Source organism: Lolium perenne, chromosome 2 (assembly GCF_019359855.2).
Source record: "Lolium perenne isolate Kyuss_39 chromosome 2, Kyuss_2.0, whole genome shotgun sequence".
Classification (NCBI taxonomy): domain Eukaryota; kingdom Viridiplantae; phylum Streptophyta; class Magnoliopsida; order Poales; family Poaceae; genus Lolium; species Lolium perenne.
The window spans coordinates 301,140,924-301,152,017 of record NC_067245.2 but is presented as its reverse complement, the minus strand read 5'-3'; positions in this window follow the sequence as shown (position 1 = coordinate 301,152,017).

The following is an 11,094-nucleotide window of genomic DNA, read 5'->3' as shown; positions in this document are numbered from 1 at the left end:
CCCTAACCCTAGACCCTAAACCCTAAACACGTACTAGACCCTAAACCCTAAACCCTAGATCCTAAACCCTAATTAACCCCAACCCTAACCCTAAAACCCTAGCTAGCTAACCCTAAAACCTAAACCCTAATTAAACACTACATATATATATATATGCCAACGACACTTAATTGCGCATCAAGCAGGCGACCAAATAATTAGCGCTGATAAATTAATTAACTTGAATCTTGACAAGTTCTCTCGAATGAAAACACATTTGATTAAGTTGCCTCATAATATATATACAATTAGTGTGCATGCGCGCATGGCATACCATGGACATATCATTCGTGCATATATATATCTCAATATATATCTGAACATATTCTTGGGGATATATATATATATATTTCAATCTCTCTCTCGATCTATATATATCGTTGGTGGCCAAGAAATACACTTATTATATATATACACATGCACTTTATGCGCAAAGGCGCGGGTGCCTCTAATAATGTGTCTGTGCACTAGCTCGATCGATGAACCCTAAACCTTAAACCCTAAAACCCTAATCCATGATCCCTAATTATACCTTAAACGTACACCCTAAACACCCTAAACACTAATAAACCCTAAACCCTAGACCCTAAACCCTAAACCCCAAACCCCAAACCCTAAACCCTAAACCCTAAACCCTAATTAATTAACCTTAACCCTAACCCTACCCCTAAAACCCTAGCTAGCTAATCCTAAATCCTAACCCCTAATTAAACCCTACATATATATAGGCCAACGACACTAAATTGCGCATCAAGCAGGCGACCAACTAATTAGCGCTGCTAAATTAATTAACTTGAATCTTGACAAGTTCTCTCGAATGAAAACACATTTGATTAAGTTGCCTCATAATATATATACAATTAGTGCGCATGCGCGCATGGCATACCTTGCACATATCATTTGTGCATATATTTCAATATATATATGAACATATTCTTGGGGATAAATATATATATTTCAATCTTTCTCTCTCGATCTATATATATATCGTTGGTGGCCAAAAAACACACTTATATATACGCATGCACTTTATGCGCAAAGGCGCGGGTGCCTCTAATAATGTGTGTGTGCACTCGATCGATGATCCCTAAACCTTAAACCCTAAAACCCTAAACCCTAATTATACCCTAAACGTACACCCTAAACACCCTAAACACTAAACCCTAAACCCTAGACCCTAAACCCTAAACACTACACCCTAAACCCTAAACCCTAACCCTAGACCCTAAACCCTAATTAAACACTAAATCCCAAACCCCAAACCCTAAACCCTAAACCCTAAACCCTAATTAATTAACCTTAACCCTAACCCTAACCCTAAAACTCTAGCTAGCTAATCCTAAACCCTAAACCCTAATTAAACCCTACATATATATATAGGCCAACGACACTAAATTGCGCATCAAGCAGGCGACCAACTAATTAGCGCCAATAAATTAATTAACTTTGTTGAATCTTGACAAGTTCTCTCGAATGAAAACACATTTGATTAAGTTGCCTCATAATATATATGCAATTAGTGTGCATGCGCGCATGGCATACCTTGCACATATCATTCGTGCATATATTTCAATATATATCTGAACATATTCTTGGGGATAAATATATATATTTCAATCTTTCTCTTTCGATCTATATATATATCGTTGGTGGCCAAAAAACACACTTATATATACGCATGCACTTTATGCGCAAAGGCGCGGGTGCCTCTAATAATGTGTGTGTGCACTCGATCGATGATCCCTAAACCTTAAACCCTAAAACCCTAATCCCTAATTATACCCTAAACGTACACCCTAAACACCCTAAACACTAGACCCTAAACCCTAAACACTACACCCTAAACCCTAAACCCTAAACCCTAACCCTAGACCCTAAACCCTAATTAAACACTAAACCCCAAACCCCAAACCCTAAACCCTAAACCCTAGACCCTAAACCCTAATTAATTAACCTTAACCCTAACCCTAACCCTAAAACCCTAGCTAGCTAATCCTAAACCCTAAACCCTAATTAAACCCTACATATATATATGCCAACGACACTAAATTGCGCATCAACCAGGCGACCAACTAATTAGCGCTAATAAATTAATTAACTTAATTAATCTTGACAAGTTCTCTCGAATGAAAACACATTTGATTAAGTTGCCTCATAATATATATACAATTAGTGTGCATGCGCGCATGGCATACCTTGCACATATGATCAATATATATCTGAACATATTCTTGGGGATAAATATATATATTTCAATCTTTCTCTCTCGATCTATATATATATCGTAGGTGGCCAAAAAACACACTTATATATACGCATGCACTTTATCCTCAAAGGCGCGGGTGCCTCTAATAATGTGTGTGTGCACTCGATCGATGATCCCTAAACCTTAAACCCTAAAACCCTAATCCCTAATCCCTAATTATACCCTAGACGTACACCCTAAATTAACACCCTAAACACTAAACCCTAAACCCCTAGACCCTAAACCCTAAACACTACACCCTAAACCCTAAACCCTAACCCTAAACCCCAACCCCAAACCCTGCTAAACCCTAAACCCTAGGCCCTAAACCCTAATTAATTAACCTTAACCCTAACCCTAAAACCATAGCTAGCTAACCCTAAACCCTAAACCCTAATTAAACCCTACATATATATATATAGGCCAACGACACTTAATTAATTGCGCCTCAAGCAGGCGACCAACTAATTAGCTAGCGCGCTGATAAATTAATTAACTTGAATCTTGACAAGTTCTCTCGAATGAAAACACATTTGATTAAGTTGCCTCATAATATATATACAATTAGTGTGCATGCGCGCATGGCATACGTACCTTGCACATATCATTTGTGCATATATTTCAATATATATCTGAACATTTTTCTTTGGGATAAATATATATATTTCAATCTTTCTCTCTCGATCTATATATATATCGTTGGTGGCCAAAAAACACACTTATATATATACGCATGCACTTTATGCGCAAAGGCGCGGGTGCCACTAATAATATGTGTGTGCACTCGATCGATGATCCCTAAACCTTAAACCCTAAAACCCTAATCCCTAATCCCTAATTATACCCTAAACGTACACCCTAAATTAACACCCTAAACACTAAACCCTAAACCCTAAACCCTAAACCCTACACCCTAAACCCTAAACCCTAAACCCTAACCCTAGACCCTAAACCCTAAACACTAAACCCCAAACCCCAAACCCTAAACCCTAAACCCTAGACCCTAAACCCTAATTAATTAACCTTAACCCTAACCCTAACCCTAAAACCCTAGCTAGCTAATCCTAAACCCTAAACCCTAATTAAACCCTACATATATATATATATAGGCCAACGACACTTAATTGCGCATCAAGCAAGCGACCAACTAATTAGCGCTGATAAATTAATTAACTTGAATCTTGATAAGTTCTCTCGACTGAAAACATATTTGATTAAGTTGCCTCATAATATATATATAATTAGTGTGCATGAGCGCATGGCATACCTTGCACATATCATTCGTGCATATATTTCAATATATATCTGAACATATTCTTGGGGATAAATATATATAGTTCAATCTCTTTCTCTCTCAATCTATCTATATATATCGTTGGTGGCCAAAAAATACACTTATATATACGCATGCACTTTATGCGCAAAGGCGCGGGTGCCTCTCTAATAATGTGTGTGTGCACTCGATCGATGATCCCAAAATCTTAAACCCTAAAACCCTAATCCCTAATCCCTAATTATACCCTAAACATACACCCCCTAAACACCCTAAACACTAAACCCTAAACCCTAAAGCCCTAAACCCTAAACCCTAAACACTAAACCCTAAACCCTAAACCCTAACCCTAACCCTAACCCCTAGCTAACCCTAAACCCTAAACCTACATATATAGGCCCACGACACTTAATTGCGCATCAAGCAGGCGACCAACTAATTAGCGCTGATAAATTAATTAACTTGATTCGTGCATATATTTCAATATATTTTTGAACATATTCTTGGGGATATATATATTTTTTTAAATCTCTCTGTTATCTCGATCTATATATCGTTGGTGGCCAAGAAACACACTTATATATATAAGCATGCACTTTATGCGCAAAGGCGCGGGTGCCTCTAATAATGTGTGTGTGCGCTCGATCGTTGATCCCTAAACCTTAAACCCTAAAACCCTAATCCCTAATCCCTAATTATACCCTAAACGTACACCCTAAACACCCTAAACACTAGACCCTAAACCCTAGACCATAAACCCTAAATGTACACCCTAAACACCCTAAACACTAGACCCTAAACCCTAGACCGTAAACCCTAACCCTAAAACCCTAGCTAGCTAACCCTAAACCCTAATTAAAGATATTCTTGGGGATATATTTCAATACATGTTTGAAGATATTCTTGGGGATATATATATTTCAATCTCTCTCTCTCTCTCGATCTATATATCGTTGGTGGCCAAGAAACACACTTATATATATACACATGTACTTTAATTTATTTGCCTCACAATATATATAATAAATATGCATGCATGGCCTAACCATGTATGCTTATATATGTGTTTAATTTGGAGATTTCAATCGCTCTCTCGCCGCTCTCTCGTTGGTGGCCAACAACACACACATGCACTTTGTGCGCAAAGGCATGTGCCTCTAATAATGTGTGCGTAGTCGATCGGTCTAGTTTTGATTAATCATAGCACACAAATATAGAAGTTGTATTTGAATCCACACAACCCTAATCTAAAACACATAGCCCCTAACATGGACTAATTAACTGACCCCTTCTCTCTAGCTAATTAATGTAAATTGCACAAAATCAAAAGGGGTCCCTCACTAATTATACATATATATCTAGATTGTGATAAACTTTTGCCCCATATTTGGTGGATGGGTGCATCTTGGCATGTAAAACAATTAATGTTTGCAAATGGCGTTGTCAAAATTTATGTACAAATGATTTCTTTCCATCCAAAGTGCATAAAATGGGAGTTTTAATGAAGAAGGTACAAATAAAACAGCTCAACATGCCTCCACACCCCGATTTTCACAGGAAGTAGAGCATATTTAAAGGATAATTCCAGAGTTTTACTATTTTTCAAGCAACTTTGCTAATTTCCACCCACTCACATGACTTTATGTCGATTTAACGAAAATAGGGCGAATTTAAACTACATAGGCGGGATAGTTTGAATTGTGCGCGCGGCAAAGGGAACCGCCTATTCCTCAACCTTGTGCACGGCAAATTACACACGCAACTCCATAAAACACCACCTACCGGGAGGCTCGGTCGCATGACCCCCCACCCACCGCTACACAACTTATCCCCGTCCGTGCGAAGAGCTTCCCCTCCCCGTCCCGTCCGTGCGAAGAAGAAGCTTCCCCTCCCCGTCGTTCTTCTCGAGACGCACCGGCGGTCAAGTTGATCCACGGTAGGGTTGCTATCTCTAGATCAATCATGCATCGGGCAAGACGGCCTAACGATTTATATTTTCTTGATGCTGCTAAAAAAAATCGTCAGTATGCTCGAACTAATTGGCACTTTATAGTTTTCCGCTCGATTTGTCCTCGATCAATTTGTTCATTTGCGTGGGCATATAGAGTCAGTTCTGCACTCGATCCGTTAATTTACTGAAATGCCATGGCAGAGATTTGTACACGATCTGTCTGCTAAAATGTCGATGGGCATTTTTTGTTTTGTACTCGACATGATTGCTGAAATGCATAATCATGTACTAGTATAGTTTTGTACTCGATGGATATACATTTCCTACTTCGCCTTAAATTAATCACCAACCATTGTATCTCATAATTAAACAGATGGACAGAACTTGGATACTGCATGGACACTTATGTTCCCCTTCATATATAAATGGTGTTCAACCCTTTATGGGGTTTATTAGAGCTCATGAAGGTCACGACCTGGACGTGTATTGCCCGCGCTGCACATGTATGAATGGTGAGAAGAGGCCTCACCATGTAGTGGAAGGTCATTTACACATTTTTGGGATGGACCGCACATATGTTAGGTGGGTTTATCATGGTGAACCACATAATGATCCTTCAGCGGGAGAAGCAGATCTTGCTCACACTGTATGTGTGCTGGCATATGTAGTTAATTATTTATATTGATGCTTTGCATTTGTTTCGATCAATAGTTTGCATTGCTGTGCAAGTTCTGTACTCAAATTTAACTTGTTGCGAGATGGATGGACAGGAAGGAGAGAAAAAGCGCTTGCTTCAGAACCGGGTTTCAGCTCTGGGACATGTCTTTGTGCAGATGAGAAGGTAAATATGTAAAACGGCATTTGTTCAGGTTGCATCCCTTAGATGTTTGTCTAATCTGTTGATGTACTAATTGCAGAAGCATAGAGTTGAAGAGGTCTCTCAGTTTGATGGGAGATTTGAAGATGAATCTCAGTTTGATGCACCTATGGATGGTACTGATGACGGGTCTTTCATAGACGAAGGTCCTGCACCTGAGATTATCCAGCCTACAGAAGGAGGCCGTGGACCGAGTACACAGCTTTGCGTTGAAGTGGATGCACGCCCAGAGATCATCAGTGGCGTCCCGGTAGTCTCAAGACCACCCAGCCCTGATGCACCTGTGGATGGTACTGATGACGAGCCTTTCATAGACGAAGGTCCTGCACCTAAGATTATCCAGCCTACAGAAGGAGGCCGTGGACCGAGTACACAGCTTTGCGTTGAAGCGGATGCACGCCCGGAGATCATCAGGGGCGTCCCGGTAGTCTCAGGACCACCTAGCCCTGATGCAAAATGTTGAGCTACTTTATGATTCGTACTCTTATGTTCTGGTGCTGTAGTATGTACTATCTTTGTTATGATTTGTACGCCTTTGGCACTAGAACTATAATTAAGCATTCAGTGGATGATCGCGTTGCAAAATTTGACACCCACACAATCAGTTCATCGTATGAGTAGTAGCACAATTACTTCTACAACAAATCTGCCGCGCATTAATTGGTAGCATGAAACACTTTCGAGGCACTCCCCTATTATTCATATTAATTGACTCAATTTTGTCTAGATATGGATGTATCTAGATGCATTTGTTAACTAGACTAACAAACTTGAGTCAGTTAATATGAATCGGTGTAAACCGCCCAAGTCCTCCAGCAGCTAGTTTATTGACTCTGGACTCCAAGCCTCTCGCGGCAAGCCATCGACGAAGCTTTGACCAGATCTTGGCCCGCTTTTTTTTTGCGAATAGCAAAGCTTTGACCAGTTCCTCTCGGGATACATCACGCCGGTGAGCTTGCACGGTTGCCATGAGCACTTTCCGGTGGAACTTCCTCTGCAGCGCCCTCAAGCCGCCGCTGTGAGACAGCACGCAGTGCCTCGAGGTGGACGGAACGGACGAACTCGGGATCTCAGGGCGGGGGGTCCGCCTCGTCCGGGAATGATCTCCAGCGGGTTAACGAGGACATGCATGGCGGCCAGGGGATTTGGTTTTTTTTTGTTGTTGTTTGAGCTTGGGATTTGGGGTTTTTTCGAATAGGGGAGGAGGAACCGAGGAAGAGGAAGGAACAGCCCGCGTGCTTGGCGCGTGGTAGTGTGCTTGAATTTCGATTTTTTGTGAAATGTTTCATTTCCCCGCTACAATTCGGGGGTTTTCTTGACGCGCCAATGCGTCCCGCCGAGGTTCATGTGAATTTGGGGTGCCACACTATGGGCCCCAGTTTCAGTGAGACATGTAATGACTAGTCACATCAGTAAGTTCACTGTGTAATAAAATATGTTACCCCTCCCCTTTATGTAGCCCCCTTTGTATCTCCCGATCGAGTGCCGACAGCCGACGGATGCAAGCCGCTAGCTCGATCCCCTCCTTTCGCCTCCACCGTCCAGGCATCCAGCTTGGAGGGGAAAGCTGCATCTAGACCAAGTGGATTAGGTAGTACTAGTAATGCTCTTTCCTTTCTCGAGATCGGTTCTTTTTTCCTCACCTCGATATCTTGCGCATCTACTATTTCCTATTCTGGGTGAAGGGGTGTCTTTCTGGTCACCCTCGCGCTGGGAGTGATTGATGGGGGTGGGGGGTGGGGGCTACCTTTGCTTGGATTGGGGTGTTCTTCCTTTATTTGTCGACATTTGCAACCTTTGTAGTTTCTGCAGATCCTCAATGTATCTTTTGTCGGCTTGTACAGAAAGGAAATACCTCGGTGGTGGTGGTGGGGGCAATGGAGCGTAAGGCCACCACGCATGTGGGCGGTTGGCTGAGCACAGGCTGCGTCCCCGGCCCATAAAGCGGGTACTCCGTTTGCTTATCCACTCTGTCTGTCTGCATCCTCAATCTGTTCCTGTTCTCGAAGATGCTTAAAGTAGCACATGTCTTCAGCTGTTTGTGCATAAAGCCTCTGTGACACCATGCTCTATATTCTCTGTATCGGGTTGGTACCTCCGGGTTCCGTCTTGAGGCTATGGGGAATGAGAATAGCGCCCCCTGCTGCGGGAGCATGGCCCGATCTGCGGCACAAGAAGCGAAATGCCACTTTGCCGAATGGGCGGGGACCGCCGAGGGGTAATTTTTTAACCAACTTACCATGATGTCGTCTGAATCTGATACTCCCTCAGATCCAAATTAATTGACTCAACTATCTGTAGATACGGATGTATCTAGATGTGTTTTTAGCTCTAGATACTACTACCTCCATCCCAAAGCTTAGGGATTATATTATTTTTAGAAAGTCAAACTATACCATGTTTGACTAAGCTTTTACCAAAAATCATTAACATGCAAAATACAAAATTAATATCATTAAATAGGTTGTGAAATATATTTTCATACGGTATCTACACAATATTATATTTGTTGATAGAATGTTCTAAAATTTTGGTCAAACTTTACTTGTTTTGATTTCTCAAAAATAAATAAGCCTTAAGCTTTGGGATGGAGGTATCTAGACAAAGCTGAGTCAACTGGAGTAGTTTTTTTGTCTGTCCATAGCTAGTGTTCATGGTGCAAAAGGCTAAGAGCATCCACTATATGCATCGGTCTATCTCATACGGTAATTCAATATCAACTCTTTGAGGTCTGCCTTTTGTTTTGCTATTCATATGCAGACTGAAACTTTAGGGCCTTTACTCAAAAGGAAGATCAAAACTGCGGCTGATCAGGCTGCCAGTATGTTGATGCCGCCCCCATCTTCTAAATGCCTCTACAAGCACAAGGCCACGCGCCCGCTGGGTGGTGATCTTTTAATGAATATAGTATATTTTCTTAATCCACAAAACATGCCTTGATATTTGTCTGTTTACTGTCGGTTTTTTCTAATGCTTGCCAAAAGTTTACAACAACAACAACAACAACCAAGCCTTTCAGTCCCAAACAAGTTGGGGTAGGCTATAGTTGAAGCCCATAAGATCTCGAAGCCAAAAGTTTAGAAACACCAAATTCGTTTGCTTACAATCATCATACAGTAATGTTCATCTACTCTCCAGTTCCCCTAACCCAACAAAAAATGATGTTAATTACGATTTTTAGATTAAAAGAGCACCATTAGGCGTTGTTAATTACGATTTTGAGATTAAATGTCATTTGCAAATGCTAATTACAATTTTGAGGCAAATGATTAGTTTAACCTTGATCTGTTCCGCTCTCCATTTTTCCCAACCGAAAAAAATGTAACAATTCCATTCCTCTGAAATGGAACCATTCCATTCCATTCCACGCTGTTTCAGAACCGAACACACCCTTGCATTGTTGTGAACTGTTGTCCATACAAAGCCATACCCGTCCACTTACATCCAGCACTATATGCATCAGTCTGTCTTAGAGTCATTCAATATCACTGCTGAGATCTGTTCCCATTCTTATGCAGGCTAAAACTGCTGCGCCTTTACTCAAGTGGATGCAAAATGAGGCTGATGAGGCTGTGTGAGGACGATGGTGCCGGCACCATCATCCGAAAACCTCTACAAGCACGAGGCCATGGGCCAGCTGGGTGGTGACCTTTTAATGAATCTGGTATATTTTCTTAATCCACATACATGATTTTATTATTATCTGTTTAATTACTGTTGGCTTTGCCTAATGCTTACCAAAAGTTCAGAAACACTGCGTTTGCTTACAATCATCATACACTAATTTTTCACTTTTCAGTCTGTCTCATCCAGTATATAAACTGCTGAGTTCCGTTGGCTTCTTTTGTAATCATTTGCATTGTTGTCAACTGTTGTCTATGCACAACCCTATTCTTCCACTTACATCCCGCACTTTTTGCATCAGTCCATCTCATAGATTTATTAAATATCAATGATGAGTTCTGTTGCTATTCATATGCAGGATGAAGCTTCTGTGCCTCTACTCAAATGGATAAAAAATGATCCTGATGAGGCTGCTGTGAAGATGATGGTGCCGCCACCATCTTCTGAAAACCTCCTCAAGCACAAGGCCACGGGCCAGCTGGGTGGTATCCTTTTTAAGCAGGTATATTTTCTTAATCCTCATACATGATTTGATTTGTCTGTTTATTGCCGGCTTTGTCTAATTATGCTTACCAATAGTTCAGAAACACACACAACCCTATTCTTCCACTTACATCCAGCACTATATGCATCAGTGTCTCATAGATTCATTTTATATATCACTGTTGATGTCTGTTGCTCATAAATTTTCATATGCAGACTGAAACTGCTAAGCCTTCATTGGTCAAAAGGATTGCAACTGCTGCTGATGAGGCATCTGCAGAGGCTGCCACCAAGTTACTGTCAGCCCCACCTTCTGGATGCTTATATAAGCTCAAGTCCAAGGACCAGCCGGGCCGTAACCATCCAAGGGTTCGGGTATATTTTCTTAAGCCACATATACATGCCATGATTTATTTCTGATATTATCACCGGCTCTGTCTACTGCTTCTTGGAATTTGGAAACGCCAAATTAGCATGCTTATATTCATCATACACTAAATTTTGACTGTTCAGTTTGTAACATAGTGTTATGCACTCGCTTGTCAACATTTGCATTGCTCTGAACTATGCACTTTACACAACCTAATTCTTCCACTTACATT